Source organism: Thalassophryne amazonica, chromosome 6, assembly GCF_902500255.1.
Source record: "Thalassophryne amazonica chromosome 6, fThaAma1.1, whole genome shotgun sequence".
In the NCBI taxonomy this organism is placed as follows: Eukaryota; Metazoa; Chordata; class Actinopteri; order Batrachoidiformes; family Batrachoididae; genus Thalassophryne; species Thalassophryne amazonica.
In genome coordinates this window covers 65,165,105-65,181,612 of record NC_047108.1, presented here as the reverse complement: position 1 = coordinate 65,181,612, position 16,508 = coordinate 65,165,105, and the positions used below count along the sequence as shown (strand labels likewise).

Sequence of the window (16,508 nt, the reverse complement as noted above, 5' to 3'; positions counted from 1 at the left end):
GCTGGAACAGCTTCTGCTCTGTGACACAGCATTGTCCAGTGGGGGTGCGTGTCCTTTAATTTGATTTGATTTATTTGGCATTAACATTGTAAGTCCCCTTGGCTCTTACTTAGTTTTTTTTCCACTCGGTGTCTCCACAGCAGAGCCGAGGTGGATCAAGGGAAGCGAGGGAGAGCGCCACCCAGCAAACATCCTCAATTGCCGTTCGCAGGCTGTTGCAGCCCATTGAGATAGGCCCCAATGTCCTCGCTTAGACACTGTTGAAAAAAAAAGATAGTGCTTCACATCCTACTTTAGTTATGCAAAAAAATAAAATTAAGGAAACATACTTTATATGGCTCATCAATTCCACTTATTACAAAATTGCAGTAAAACAGGCACAGAGTAATAAGGATGAAACATTTTAGATGTTAAAACTATTACTATTATTAGTAATAGCACAGTTGTACATGAAAAATGTCTTCAAAAGTGGATCTTTACCCTAAGGGTGTTGTGGGATGCAACTGCATAATTTTTCCATCTGGATGAGGCCCTGTGCCCGATGCACATCCACTATTTACATTGAGGAAGACAGTACATATCTTCTTTGACAAAGTGATTAAAATGATTAGCTATTTGACACAAAGGTGTGCAATTCAAAAATAGGGAGATGTTCTGTATTTGAACAATGAAAGTGTGCGTGGTTGCTATTTACAGCTTCAGCCTTCTCACGCTGATTGAACATATGCTGTTGCTATTTTAACTGCATCGATGTGACTGGGATAGTAACACATTTGGCTAATGTGAGTGTGAACTTTGTCAGATCATCAGGTACCTTCCTGTCACCAGCTGAGATGTTGTGCAGTTGGCTCAAAGAGAGCCGGGTTAAAAAAAAAAAACTGCCATCATAAGGCTAAGAGCTTGCATGCCACACATGTTTAACACTGTTAATGGAAGCCTAATATGCTGTATATCTCTTGGCTGTCTGCCATTGCAGTTCAGCATGAAATCCCTGTATTTACATTTGCAGAGAGGCAATTTGTGATAAACCTGAGAGCTGATATTCCATACTTCCACTTCCTTGCAGTTATTATTAGCTCAGAGATTATTTCCATTACACTTGGATTTGTTTTAGGAGTAATAGTTCTCTTATCACTAATCTGAATTCCTCCCACTGTTGGTTGTGGAAGATGTCTTGGTTTATATCGCTGCCTCAGGTTGTAATACAATAAAGGAATGAGTCAGGAGCGCTTTACCTATGGGGGGGGGGTAACATTGAGTAGAGTCTCTTTATACAGAGACTAGTGACATGGCGAGCTAAAAACAACAACAACAACAAAAAAAATACAGTCACGTGACTCATGGTGCCATCTTGGGGCCAAAATACCGTTAGATGTTAATCTGTCTGCATGTAAATCCAGCTATTTTATTTATTTATTTGCTGAAAACGCCGGGTTGTTGTGCATTTGGATGCACAAATAGACACAACAAGGGCTTCAAGATGTACAGATTTCCTTCAGATCGTGCTGTAATCAACGTAGAGACATGATCATTTTCCTGACAAACACCCCCAAAAACAACAGGCGCTCTGAAGGACTGATAATGGAATTGTTAAGCAAAAAGGCTATTGACGTCAGTGGATCGAATAGTTTCTTAACGATACCCAAAAAGAACCGGTTCTCGATACCCAACGCTACTCACAAGAGAGGAAAGGTGGACCAAAAAATTGTTATTAGTTAGAAGACTACCCCGTCCAACTAATGAGCATGTGTTATGTCTTCTCTAGACTATCAGCTATAACATGACTCATGTGTGTCACATGCACCGGGGACACAGTGAATCGGGGCACAGTGAATCAGTCTAGAAAATGATTTACTAAGTCCCAGTATCATGTTGATGACAAATATTACTTGTTGAAGCTTACACGTTTATTTTTCCATGAATTATTTCGATAATTTGTGTATATAAACTGTTTTCACGTTTGAACAGAAATTATGACAGTTGTATTTATAAACATTTCTAAAGGACTTATATCACTATATAAGACACTCACACATTACGTAGCTGGTATGCTGATTATCAGCGTATATTTAATAATTTTGAAGACATTTATAATCATGTGTTTTTTCATTACATTCTAAGTTGATTCACTGTGCCCTGTGAATTAGTGTCCGAGGCACAGTGAATCACAAATTTTAAAAACGATTTTAAACACCTGTAAATTACACTTGGGGAGACATAAATAACACAGCCTTAAAAACAATAACTTGCTGTATTAAATCCATAATAGAATGAACTAAACCTATGCATAATGTGTTTATGCTGCCACAAAGCAACATTTCTGATCCACTGTGCCCGGCTTCCCCTATATTTGTGTATGACACTTTAACACATAACTTTTGATTGCTATTGTGATGAGTCGGGCAAGATTTCCTTATTTTTGGAATTGGGAAGGCAAAAATCGATAATGGGAGACCGGCCTTCATCGTGCTGCACGACGCCCTTTGACCCGGTCATTATTCCACGGATAGCAGCTTGGTAAACATGAGGGAGAAGACCCTACTTGGCCCTGTGAATGGTAACTTTACATTTAAAAGAGGCAAACAGAACTGTCGACAGAAATACCATTTTGTACAATATCTGCTGGAAGGACTTTGGAGATTTTTAAGCCTTAATTATCACCTCAATTCCAAGCATTTAAAACAAGCTAAGTGCTTGCACAACAGCTTCTGGTCTCAGCCTGCTGAAATCACACCCAAAGATAATATTATCTTTACTCTTGACCAGCCATTTATAGATGCAAACTCACACTTGATTCCACCAGATGCGGCTTCAGGAAGCCACGTGTGTGATGTGGTTTTATACCTTTTTATGCAGAGATTTATTCCCTAAATCTCCTAACGCATCGCTGCTAAAACTCAATTTGCAACTGTGAAATCTGGCATTAATGTCTGCAAATCATCAGACACAAGGGGGTTATTCCCATTTTAATTCAATTCCATCTTTTGCATGGTTTATTTTTGTGTAAGTAGTTTAACCTGGATCCATGTTTTCAGCGAAAGATCGCGTAACCACTGAAGGCTACATCTAAACCCACATAATAATATAGTTCAATAAAACTGTTACGCAGACCGTAGTTTTAGGGAAATGTTGCTAGATTCCTGGTCCAGAGTTGTCAAATAATCACTGTTAGTATTGTATTTATCGGTTATATTCACCCATTTTGGCATCGTCGTTGCTACACCAGTTTCTCTCACTCTCAGCTGACAGCGCCATTATTGACATCTGCGTTACAGGGTGCGGAGTAACATATCAAATGTGGAATGGTCGAATATTTTGCCACATCAACGCTCTATTTTATGCTCGGAAATCTCAGACAATTAACAATCAGATTTGTGGAACAAATGTAATTGGAGTAGAATTCGCTTTTCAGGAACGAAGCACCTCTGTATTGAGGATTTGGACATTTTTCTGCAGATTTTATTCTTCTACCACAGGTGAGTACTCTATGTGGTTCCATGGTTTCTTCTTGATGTTTTAATCAAGTTTAATGCTATGATTTATTTTAGCAGCAAGTCTTTTCTTTTTATAACATTTTTACTGTTGTAGATGCTCAGAGGGTTGCAGTCTTTCTTTAACATTTCTTTTCTCTCTGCACTGGTGTGTTCGGAGGTTTAGTGGTGTGTACTAAAGTTTTCTCTCTGCACTGTTTCACAGTGTGTTTAATTCTGCGGGTATCCAGGTCTGCTCATATAGATTTTCCTAACCGCCCCATAGACACACATACACACAATTTCAACATCTTTGTGTGTTTCTTTTTATTCTTTTACACATTAAACAGATTTTAAATATATTTCTGTGTTTTTAAGGAACTGTTTATGCATTTACACATTTTACAGCCTTTGTAAATATTTTAAACATATTTTTAAAGAACTTTCTATTGTTTCACACATTTTACACCCTTTTCAAATATTTTTAACATGTTTTTTTTTTTACCTTTTGTCATATTTTAAACATTGTTTTTAACATTTAAACATTTATGTGTGTTAAAATGTTAACACATTTTAACATAAATAATATTAATTCAACTTTTATACATATTTCGTCTCTCATCTAGTCTCACCTCTTGTTTAGTGCGAGCAATGAGTCTGGGTGTTTGACGTGCACAGGCGGCTGATGTGGGGATGCCCTGTGGAGAGGAGCAAACAAAGATCGTCCTCTAATTTCTTCTTTTTTGGTTGCCCCAAACTCTGTCTTTTCACTGGTAGATTTACACACTAAAAATGTATCCATTTTGCTCATGGCATGTTAGCTTATAACTTATAGCTTATAGGTGATGGTCTAGTGGTTAAGGTGTTGGGGTTGAGTCCACAAGATCATGGATTCAAATCCCCGCCTGACTGGAAAATCACTAAGGGCCCTCAGGCAAGGCCTTTAATCCCCTATTCCTCCCGGTGTGTAGTGAACGCCTTGTATGGCAGCACCCTGACATCGGGGTGAATGTGAGGCATAATTGTAAAGCGTTTTGAGCGTCTGATGCAGATGGAAAAGCGTTATATAAATGCAGTCCATTTACCATAATGTTTTCTTTTTCCTTTTTTCCCATTCTTCTGTTAGTTAACAGTGTTTCGAGTTATTTTTTGCACCCCCCAAAGAACTCTGGTGCCCCCCCCCCCAGGGGGTCACACCTCACAGTTTGAAAACCACTGGTTTACGCCATACAACAGCATGTCGTGTAATTAAATGACTAAGTCTGACCTCATATTTATTATTTGCTTTCAAAGGTGTTGATCGACAGATAGCTTAAACTTTATTCATGTGAAAACATTTATGTACTGAACCGTACTAGTAAAGTAATTTAAAGAAAATCATAGTTTAGTTTTAGTTTGTACCAACCTTGTACCAATTTGATGAAGAGAAGCCACGATGAAAACTGACTAAATTAGAAAAAGAAATAAAAAAAATCATTTTAAATGTGGGAATTTTAATATATTCTTTGCAAGCATCTTAAATAATTGCTGGAAGCTTAAGGTAGACTATATGTAACCCCAATGTTCTGGGCAAAATGCATTATGCATGGCCCGCTCATCCCTGTGACGATCCAGTGATTGGTGTCTTTTTCACTGGTGTTAAGCAGAGGGATCAGTATGTTTCCACTAGTCCTACATTCGTTGACCCTATAACAATCTGCCAAAGGAACAGGTTTTTCCTCTCATGCCGGCTCAGCATACAACAACAAAAGCACGGACTGTACCTTTGAGTCTTAAATCCATTCTTGACCTGCCTGTCAACAATGCCTCTTTAGATGACTGCAGTTTGGATTTTGTCATCCTGCTACATATAAAAGAACAGCATCTGCTCAGTTCCTTCTGAATGCATGTATGATATATTGCATGTCATCACGGTTATGAATTCTTAGGACTAAACAATGGCAATACAGTGCATGTAATCCCCCTAAAGCCACATATGTCAGTGCAAGCAGAAGCATTTAAATTATCAAGATAGGAACATCAAGACAAAATTTTTTGTTGTGGTAACCACGTCTATGGAAAGCGCAACTGCAACACAGTTTTTGATGGGAAAATCCTGGACAACATGCATGTACGCTCTGCACATTTCATAAGAGGTAAGATACATGTGTGAAAGGAAAGAAGTCTCTGATTCAGTTGCTGGGGGCAAATACATTATTTGATTTTCAGTTAATGTCAAAAATGAGCAGTAAAGGAAGGAAAAAAGATGAAAATACAGCGATCAGAGCCGTCTCACTACACTGCAAAAACTGATATGTAAGAAAGAAAATTTTGACTTAATCTTTGTCTAAATAGAAAAATAATCTTATAAAGCATTTTTTTTTCATAAGAAAAAGATGTCTTATTTTGTGAAAATGTAGCTAACTTTTTTATAAGTTTTTCCAGCTAATATCAAGCTGTATTTAACCAGTAACAAGGAAAGGCAATGGATTTCAAATCATCTAAGCAAAGGAACAAGATTGTTTTCCTTATTTTAAGACAGAGGCTAATCTTACAATAAGAATTCTGTCTAGTTTTAAGGCACATTTTAATTATTCAGTGCCTAGATATTTTGCTAATTTTGAGAATTCTAACAATGTAAATTTTTCTTACCCCACTTGCAGTTTTTTGGTGCTTAATACAAGACAATTTGGCTAGTTTTCAGGTTGTTTGGCTTATTTTGAGAGGGACAGATTTTCAATGTACATGTATTGTACATGTGTGCAGAATATAGCCAGCCTACTATAGCTGCCATCAGGTGTTTGTCCCCCATGATCTGTGACATTTTCCTCAGACCCAGCCACAAACAAAGTGGATGGTTTGCATTCAAACATTTGGCCACTGAGTCTTGGGACACACTAAGTATTGAAAATGTGTCCCAGCACCTGCATGAGCACTGAAGTCAGTACATCGAGCTGCTAATTTTAGGTGGCGCAGTGTGCTCAGAAAGGTGTTGTGACAAATGATGCCATGAAAGCAAAGTGTTTCTAAGATTATGTAGTTTTATATTCGATTTAAAGTAAATGTATGACACTGCAGGCAGGTTTTTCAAAATGAAACAGCCCTTGGATCTAGTTGTTTCTCTTGCACATTCAGAATTGGTTTGAAATTTCTTAAAGTGAAGCAGAATAACATAAAATAAATAATTCAAGATTTCTAGTGTTTTTTATCTATTATAAGAGCCAGAACTTTCAAGTTAATTGAACTTAAATATGATATAAGTAATTAACAGGAAATAAAAGGGCTGAGATCTTCCTCGAAAAACTGCTGAGGTTTATCATTCTGGACTAACGCACCATTCCAACTCATTATAGAAACTTTGCATAATTTATTACCACCCTTGAAAAATGTCAGCTTACTAGTTGTATTTTATAAACTCTACCCAGTCTAGAGCCCATGGATCCACATAGGCAGCGTGCTAGTATTTTGTTATTTCATGTCATTTGTTGTTATACGAGGGCTGTCCATAAAGTATAGGTCCTTTTAATTTTTTTCAAAAACTATATGGATTTCATTCATATGTTTTTACGTCAGACATGCTTGAACCCTCGTGCCCATGCGTGAGTTTTTCCACGCCTGTCGGTGACGTCATTCGCCTGTGAGCACTCCTTGTGGGAGGAGTCGTCCAGCCCCTCGTCGGAATTCCTTTGTCTGAGAAGTTGCTGAGAGACTGGCGCTTTGTTTGATCAAAATTTTTTCTAAACCTGTGAGACACATCGAAGTGGACATGGTTCGTAAAATTAAGCTGGTTTTCAGTGAAAATTTTAACGGCTGATGAGAGATTTTGAGGTGACACTGTCGCTTTAAGGACTTCCCACAGTGCGAGACGTCGCGCAGCGCTCTCAGGCAGCGTCATCAGCCTGTTTCAAGCTTAAAACCTCCACATTTCAGGCTCTATTGATCCAGGACGTCGTGAGAGAACAGAGAAGTTTCAGAAGAAGTCGGTTTCAGCATTTTATTCCACTGTTAAAGGAGATTTTTTTAATGAAAGACGTGCGGACGGGTCCGCGCGTCGGGACGCAGCCGCCGCGACGCTCCGCCACAGGAAAAACACCTCTGCTGGAAGCCTTAAGGACAAGTTGGAACATGTCCAGCTGTTAAACAATTTCTCATATACTCACTCCACTGAAAGCCATCAAAAGCCGCCTGGATTTTACAAATGGTTATCAACACGGAGGTGTTTTTCCTGTGCCGCCGCACCGCGTCGGCTGCGTCCCGACGCGCGGACCCGTCCGCACGTCTTTCATTAAAAAAATCTCCTTTAACAGTGGAATATCCGGATAAAATGCTGAAACCGACTTCTTCTGAAACTTCTCTGTTCTCTCACGACGTCCTGGATCAATAGAGCCTGAAATGTGGAGGTTTTAAGCTTGAAACAGGCTGATGACGCTGCCTGAGAGCGCTGAGCGACGTCTCGCACTGTGAGAAGTCCTTAAAGCGACAGTGTCACCTCAAAATCTCTCATCAGCTGTTAAAATTTTCACTGAAAACCAGCTTAATTTTTCGAACCGTGTCCACTTCGATGTGTCTCACAGGTTTAGAAAAAATTTTGATCAAACAAAGCGCCAGTCTCTCAGCAACTTCTCAGACAAAGGAATTCCGACGAGGGGCTGGACGACTCCTCCCACAAGGAATGCTCACAGGCGAATGACGTCACCGACAGGCGTGGAAAAACTCACGCATGCGCACGAGGGTTCAAGCATGTCTGACATAAAAACATATTAATGAAATCCATATAGTTTTTGAAAAAAATAAAAAGGACCTATACTTTATGGACAGACCTCGTATATTACTCATAAATAATATTTAAAATGTTAAAAACTCAATATGGGATGGATATAGCGTTCGCTGTTTTGTTAAAAACATGCATACAGTAGCTTAAATCTGTGAGCAGCAGTGAGTAAATATAAACTTACACACAGTATCTTTAATGTGTGAGGAGCAGAGAGCTGCGTCAGACACTTTAACACCGTGAGACAGAGTGCAAATGTTAACTCTTTTTTTCATTAAATGTTTGTTGGATTACAGCTCTTATCATTTGCATTGGATGAATTTACTCTGCAGAATGTTTCTTTTTTTATTATGTTCGGGTAGTCACATGACAAGTTGCTACAAACGCGCTGCTCCAGACTGTCTACAAATTTTTCTCAATTCTCAACAAGTTTGACTTTTTCCAATCCAATCCAATCCAATCCAATCCACTTTATTTATATAGCACATTTAAACAACAGAACAGTTTCCAAAGTGCTGCACATAAAAATAATTATACAAACTATACAAAACAATAAACCACAACTCAAATACTATTAAATAAATATATAAATAAAACACTGGGCCAAAGACAACAGAGGACCATACAACTCATGCAGAGCTAAAAGCCAGAGAATAAAAGTGGGTCTTCAGACGAGACTTAAAACACTCCACTGTGGGGGCTGTTCGAACGTGGAGAGGCAGAGCGTTCCAGAGTCTGGGCCCAGCCTCAGAGAAGGCCCTGTTCCCCCCGGGTCTCGTCCTAGGCACCACAAGCTGGAGCTGGCCCTCAGACCTCAGAGCGCGCGCTGGGGAGTAAATTTGGAGGAGGTCTACAATATATTGTGGGGCCAGTCCGTTTAAGGCTTTAAAAACAAATAATAAAATTTTAAAATCAATTCTAAAATTAACAGGGAGCCAGTGCAAAGACGCGAGAATGGGTGTAATATGTTCATGTTTTTTGCTCCCAGTTAAGAGGCGTGCAGCAGCGTTCTGGACTAACTGCAATCTGTGAAGTGTATTTTGATTAATTCCAAAAAAAAGTGAATTGCAGTAGTCCAGGAGTGAAGAAATAAAAGCATGCATGACATGCACCAAGTCAGAAAAGGATAAAATTGATTTAATTTTGGTTAAAAGACGAAGCTGATAAAAGCTGGATTTAAGAACCGCCTTGGCCTGCCTATCCAGTTTAAAATCAGAGTCCATAATGACACCAAGGTTGGTGGCTGTGGGCTTCATGTGTTGACTGAGAGGGCCCAGGTCTAATCGAGCTGTGGAACCAACAATGGGCCCAAACACAATCACTTCAGTTTTGTTCTCATTTAAGCTAAGAAAATTTTGAGCCAACCAAGCCTTGACGTCTTCCAGGCACACAAGCAAGGGTGTCAGGGGGCTGCTAGAGTTCTTCTTAATAGGCAAGTAGATTTGCGTATCATCTGCATAAAGATGATAAGATATGCCATGTTTTCTAAACACCTGACCTAAAGGGAAAAGGTACAGGGTAAAGAGAACAGGCCCAAGAATAGAACCCTGGGGGACTCCACAGTTCAGAGGAACAGAGGATGAGGTGGACTCCCCCAGCCTGACAGTAAATGAATGGCCTGTAAGGTAAGAGTGGAACCAGTCCAAAGCTGTCCCCCTGACACCCACACAGTTCTCAAGAAGGGATAAACGAGTTGCATGGTCGACTGTGTCGAAGGCAGCAGTCAGGTCCAAAAGCACCAAAACGGCAGAGTCACCAGAATCAGTGATTAAAAACAGGTCATTAAAAACCTTTAAAAGTGCAGACTCAGTGCTGTGAAACAATTTATAACCTGACTGAAAACTGTCTAAAATGTTGTTCGTTTCTAAAAACTCTTGTAGTTGTGCAAGAACAGCTTTTTCCAAAATCTTTGAAATAAAAGGAAGCTTAGATATGGGCCTATAATTAGAAATAACAGAGTTATCAAGACTCGCTTTCTTTAAAAGAGGCTCAACTACAGCCTGCTTACAAAACGGAGGAACTTTTCTTGACACAAGACCAAAGACCAAAGCAACGACATCAGGGCCGATAAATCCCCAGATCTCTTTAAAGAGTCATGGGGGGATACAGTCTGAGGGACAAAATGAAGGTTTGAGATTTTTAACAATATTTGATAGATCTGATAATGACACAGGTTCAAACCGGTCTAACACAGCAGAACAGGTGTGAGCCATGATTGAACTGGCCGAAGTGACAGTCATCCCAGCCCTAATACTGGCGACCTTATCACAAAAGAAATTTAAAAAGCAATTACAAACAACTTGAGTTGCTTCCAAAGTGGTGGATTGACCAGGGTTTAACAAAGATCCAATAGTTTTAAAAAGAACTCGAGGTTTATTCCAGTTATCAGAAATTAAATTAGAAAAATATTTTGCCTTTTCAGACCTGACCATATTTTGGAATTTTCTCCAACTATTTTTGTCAAATTACAGCGTGTCATAAAGCATCTGTTGTGTGGGCCGCTGAAGAGGAGGTACTGCTGGCCCACCACCACCAGAGGGCGCCCTGCCTGGAGTGCGGGCTCCAGACATCGGAGGGCGCTGCCGCCTCACAGGAGCAGCCAGGGTGACAGCTGTCACCCATCACCTGAGACAGCTGATATCAATCACCAGGGAGGTATATCAGCAGGACGGCATCTCCACCTCATTGCCGAGATATCGCTCTACTAAGGAGGTAACGAACTCAGCCAGTTGTGTTATTCAGAGAAGTAATACTTTGTTGCTTGTGCTTAGGTCAGCTGAAGACCGTATTGGACGTGGTTGGATAAGTACTCACATTCCAATCCTACAGTGCTGTTTTTGAGTAGAGGTGGAGGTGGTGTTTCCACCCTGTGTGTTGCTGGGTGCGGCCGCACCCACACCTGACTGTTTCTGTTCCTTGCCAGCAGTACCGGATCCGACGAGCGGAGGCAGTGGCCACCTGGGAGTTCGGGACTTGGCGGCTCCAGTATTCCCGGGGTTCGGTGGCAGAGGAAATCGGGTGGTTCCGGTTCGACTCGGACAGACGTCTCCTATCGTCGAGCCTGCCCACACGACACCATTGGAATTCGGCTTACTGCTATAATTGTAATCTGTTGTGTTTGTTGTGCGTGTTCACAACAGTAAAGCTTTGTGATTTGACTTCCTCCATTGTCCGTTCATTTGCGCCCCCTGTTGTGGGTCCATGTACCTACACTTTCACAACAGCATCACTCTGTACAGGTTAAAAATCATCGTAGGCAGCGTCACTATTCGGCAAACATCCCATCCGTGAAGTTGTATATTCATTCATATAAAATGTCAAATTCATAATGGGTTGGTGCAGAGACAAGTCATTTCCGGCGAAGTGGTGAATCCGAAGGCGAGAATTCGTACTTCTGCGACTGGCTGCCTGATGAAAACACGCTCGGGCTGCACTGATTGTCTATTGAGCTGGTTTTCTTTTGGTTCTAACAGCCAGCTGTCAGCTATCACTCCCTGGAACCATGAGATTTATACCACATCTGCACTGAAATGAACTATTGTACATTAAACTGACTTTGTTGACAAGTCTGACCCTTTGAAAAATGACTAAATTACATTTATTTGAAAGCTAAAATAGATCCTTGTCATTTGATATTTTATTAATTTATCAACAACAGAAAAGGGACTTACATTCCACTGGTGTTTTGACGTCAACAGTCCAACATGAACTTTAAACTGGAGTCCAAAATTGTTGTCAGTCAACTTAGATAAACAGTTAGTTAGTAGTTAGTTAGTTAGTAGTCTGTAATGCCATGCACTGACTTCGTATACTCCCCCACACCCCCCACCCCAAAAAAAGAAAAAAGACTGTGCAGTTCCTCAGTCCAGCGAAAACTCGCGTCAGAAATTTATCCAGCTTTTCATCCTAACAGCTCTTCATGCCTCCAGGCGGCTTACAGCGTAGTGGATTTGTTTTGGATCGGGGTGTGCAATATCACATTTCATATAGTACCAAAATTGCACGCTAAAAAAGAACTATTGCACGGTAAATGAAACACAACAGCAAATGGTAAGAGTAATCCATGTCACACGACATATAACCCACCAATCAAATGACAAGGATCCACTCAGCTGTTATATAAAACCAAATCACACTGCTGCATGTTTTCACTTGGCTGAATACAACAATTTTAGGCTACATTTTTAATGTACAATGCAATGTCAAAAGTCTGGAAACACAAATATTTCTCCATACCCTGATTTCCTTTTTCCATACTTATCCAGACCTGGAAATGACTAAGATCAAATGCCATACTTTCCACTGTTACTCCACAGTTATTGAGGCACTGAGCTGGTCATAAATTTTAATGACTGCACAAATATGTATTAACGAAACATCTGAATCAAGCATAGCCTGTTAGCTTTGGTTTGTCTGGTTACTCTGAGATGGGGTGTGTCTGGGCTTCATTCATCTTGCCTAGATCATACATGCTCTTGCCAACACTCCACCGCTTTCCCTATTTCTGGGTTTGCCAGGACTTAGGTGGCGCAAGCACTGCCCACGCGACAACACCCAGAATTGCAGGTTCAAAATTTGTCTCAGTGTGTGACTACTTGGTACTTTTCAAAGCAAAGAATTTGTAGTGATCCATAATAAAATTATTTCCATTATATTCTTTAACAGCTCAGCCATATTTGCACCTCTGGGGCTCTTACTGACTGATTCTGTCAGAGTGGTTCCGGTGGCTGTGACTGGAGAAATTGTGCGTTGTGCAACTTTTGTGTGTTGCACCACCATTTACAGCCTCATACTGAAATGGAGCAGAGAAGGATTTTCATACAACAAAACAGATCAAATCTAGGCTTGCACTGTACCTTCTAGCAAACTGTAGTCAAAATTTCATATCTTTTTAAGAAAATCCTTCTGTGTGCCACCGCACCATGAAGCTGTATAAGTGGTGATGCAACAGTTAAAAGTTACACTGTGCACAGTTTCTACAGTTACAGCCACAGATGCTTACTGTATAACTTCTTCAAAGTTGTCATGGGTAACTTGGTGGCTTTCCTCCCTCATTTCCTTCTTGCACGGTCACTCACTTTTTGTAAACTGCCTCCTCCAGACAGATTTACCATACAGTACCGTACTGTTTGTATTTGTTTAAGATTGATGTGAATGAAGTCCAAAACATATTTGGTGACATGGAAATGTTCATGTATCCATCCCGACTTGTCTGAAGAAAACTGGCTGTAAAAGTGATGACTTACTGTAAATTCATTAAGGGTGCCAATAATTGTGTCCAGCACACATATTATGTCAGGATTTTTTGTTTCACTTTATGAAAGCATTTTGTTTCGTTCTTGTTGCCTTTGGACATTTTAAAAATATTTTGATTAAACAAAACTGCTGTGTTTGCATTTATTTCTAACCATATATTAAAATGTGTACATAAACTATAGGAGTACCAACAATTTTGTCCAAAATTGTGTATGGTCACATTGGGGCTCATTCACCAATATCGTCTTAATAATCTTCTAAGATTCCTTGTTAAGCTGTCCCTAAGAAGGTTCTTAAGAAAACGCTACGTCAGATACATCAACGTGTTCTTAAACCGAAGAATTGTTTGCAGCTGTGTTCTTAAGTTGATGAATCCCATCTTCTTGTAAACTGAAAGTGTGTGCCTGGTGAGCCTATTTAACATATGCTTCGCATAAGTAACAGCCTATCAATTCCCATAAAAGGGCATGGAACTGCATGGCCAGACACAGATTTCATAAAGAAGAAACAAAATGCCAAAAGCAAAAGGAAAATCAATTTCAGCGCAGCAGGCAAAGAGAAAAAAGAACTGCGGCAGTTCAGAGGTGGACGTAGTTCTGCAGGAAATCAGTGAAAAGAAATGGTTCAATTTAAAACCGGACACCAAAAAAAAAAACATCTCAAAATCCTGACGGAAGATGCAGCGGACTGGAGGGGGAACAGCAGACACCCAAAAGCTGTCCAAGTTGGACCAGTGCATCGGGGCCATCATCAGGGAGACAGCACTCTCAGGTAGGCTATGGGGAGAACGTAAATCATTTTATGTTTAATTTTCCCCCACCCTACTTCTTAGGAGTACCATCGACTGAGTGGATACAAGACGTGGGCCCCGAGGCAACGCTGCCATCCCCTCCCTGTGCGGCTGCTACTCTACCTGATTAATGTTAAAGTCCTGGTACACTGTAAAAACTGAGATTCGCCAGATGCCTTGAAAATGTGAGTTAATTCAACTGAATATCAGTTACCTCACCTTTAAGATAAGCTTTGTTTCAACTGACAATTAGTGAAGACAATGGATAGCTTTAATTTCAGATTTTGAAAACATATAAACTTGAGCCCAATATCCTAAACTTGGCATTAGAAGTGGAGTAAATGAGAAGACATAAGTTCATTCAACTTAATGGGGCTATGATTTTTTTTTACAGTGTACATTTAAATTATTTTAATATAAAAAATACTCCACTCACAATCGCGGCTGTAAAGATCTCTGCTCCTGGATGTCCCAGCTTGAGAACATGTTCCATGTTTGGAAGGAAATGAACTTAGAACATTCCTTCCTGAGGCGCGTGTCTCTGCCTGCTGTCCTCACATGGAAATATATAAAGCATCTTTCGCCTTTGCGCCAGGCTGCAGCAGCCTGACACAGTGCCTCTCGTCCATGTCTTTGTTGATTTCAGGCATTTTTCCACACTGATTACAGGCCAGCCATGGTAGCGCAGTGGTAACGTTTCCATCTGGTAATTAGAGCTTCTGGGTTTGAATCCCATGAGTGATTTTTTTTTAACCAGGGTTATTTAAACCGCTGGGTTCTGTATTGCCTCCCCTTTTATGTATTATTTATATCAACCCAGTGATATTCACTAATTATACAGCTGTTTTTTATTTTATTGTTTTCCACATCAGTGACATGATGTGGTGCACCTGCTCGCACTGCGTTCCTGCTCGGAAGACACCGTCACGTGCACGAACTGTCACACCGGGATCGTGCATGCCTTTCTGTTGGCTCGATGTTTGCGTGGTTTGCTCATATCAACTGTTTCGCTGTGAGTCACCCTGAGTTGTACTTATTTGCACTATGTGTGAAGGGGCCCTCAGGAACAAATTTGCTCTCAAGAACAGTTCGTGAATGGGGCCCATTGATATTTGTGTAAAAGAGAACACTTGACTTCTCTTGTGTAAACAATATATTCAAAGCAAAAACATTCTGATCCTTTAACAAAACGAACAAAGCAAGAGTTATGGTCTGGTTTTATTAGACCGATCAGATGTGATATTTAATTCTGTATCTGTGGGACTGTGGAGGCAAACAGCCACAGTGAAAAACGCCTCTTTCTGTGAGCAGTTAGTTATACCTTCATCTTTCTGTAGCTGAGTTGGTCCTCTTGAGCAAAGCAAAAGGTTTGTGTTGCATGAGCTCAATCAGGTCTGAGGGGGATTTATGAGAATGAAAGAAATTATGAGTCAGACAAACAGAAAAGTACGAATAGGAAAAAAGAGGAGAGAGGCTGGCATTCCTTTTACTGCTGGGTGTGTCAGACTGGCATTATTTACACTCTCCAAAGTCATCATCTTGCCACCACTAAAACTTCTGCAACTCCTTCACTGCAGACGTTCCTCACAAAGATCCCTTTTGTCCTTGTCGTCATCAGTTTCACATCTTTCTCAGCTCTGATTGTGCACAAATATATCCACAAGGAAAACAGAAATAAACAAAAAAAGGCTGGAAGACCATGAGGTCCCAGAAGAAGGAGCCAACTTTCCCAGATCAGAGAGTTTGGCCATGTGACAGCAGGAGCCACATCATATGACAGCTTACATGTGACAAAGAAATATCGGCAAGACTGAATGGAAGCCTTCTGTATTCTTGAAACTACGGGTAGCTCTGTGCCAAAACATAGAGACGCCTGTTCAGAAGTAACAAACTGAGCTGACTATTCAAGACACACTGCTTTTATCTGTAGGATACACAAAACATGAAACTCACTTTAATTTTGCTGTCCAATTAAATACATTCATAGATGAATATGATACTACTAACAACAAAAGCTGGTGTCATTTGCATCAGCTCTGCTTAGAGCCCAATGACCTGAGAGAGAGAGAGAGAGAGAGAGAGAGAGAGAGAGAGAGAGAGAGAGAGAGAGAGGACAGCATGTAGTGTTTTACATGGCCAACGTGAATTCCATGTCCCACCACTGTCTGTTTGCAGGACTGAAATAAAGGGATCCAAACCCTCAGGGCAGCAGTCGATCAGAATAAAAACACAACCAATCAGG

General features: G+C 40.4%; 1 protein-coding gene across 2 annotated transcripts in view; it reads right to left on the bottom strand.

Moving 5' to 3' along the window:
- LOC117512327 (adenylate cyclase type 6-like) overlaps positions 1-16,508 on the bottom strand; it is a 167,421-nt gene that overhangs the window by 134,140 nt on the left and 16,773 nt on the right. The window lies entirely within an intron of this gene.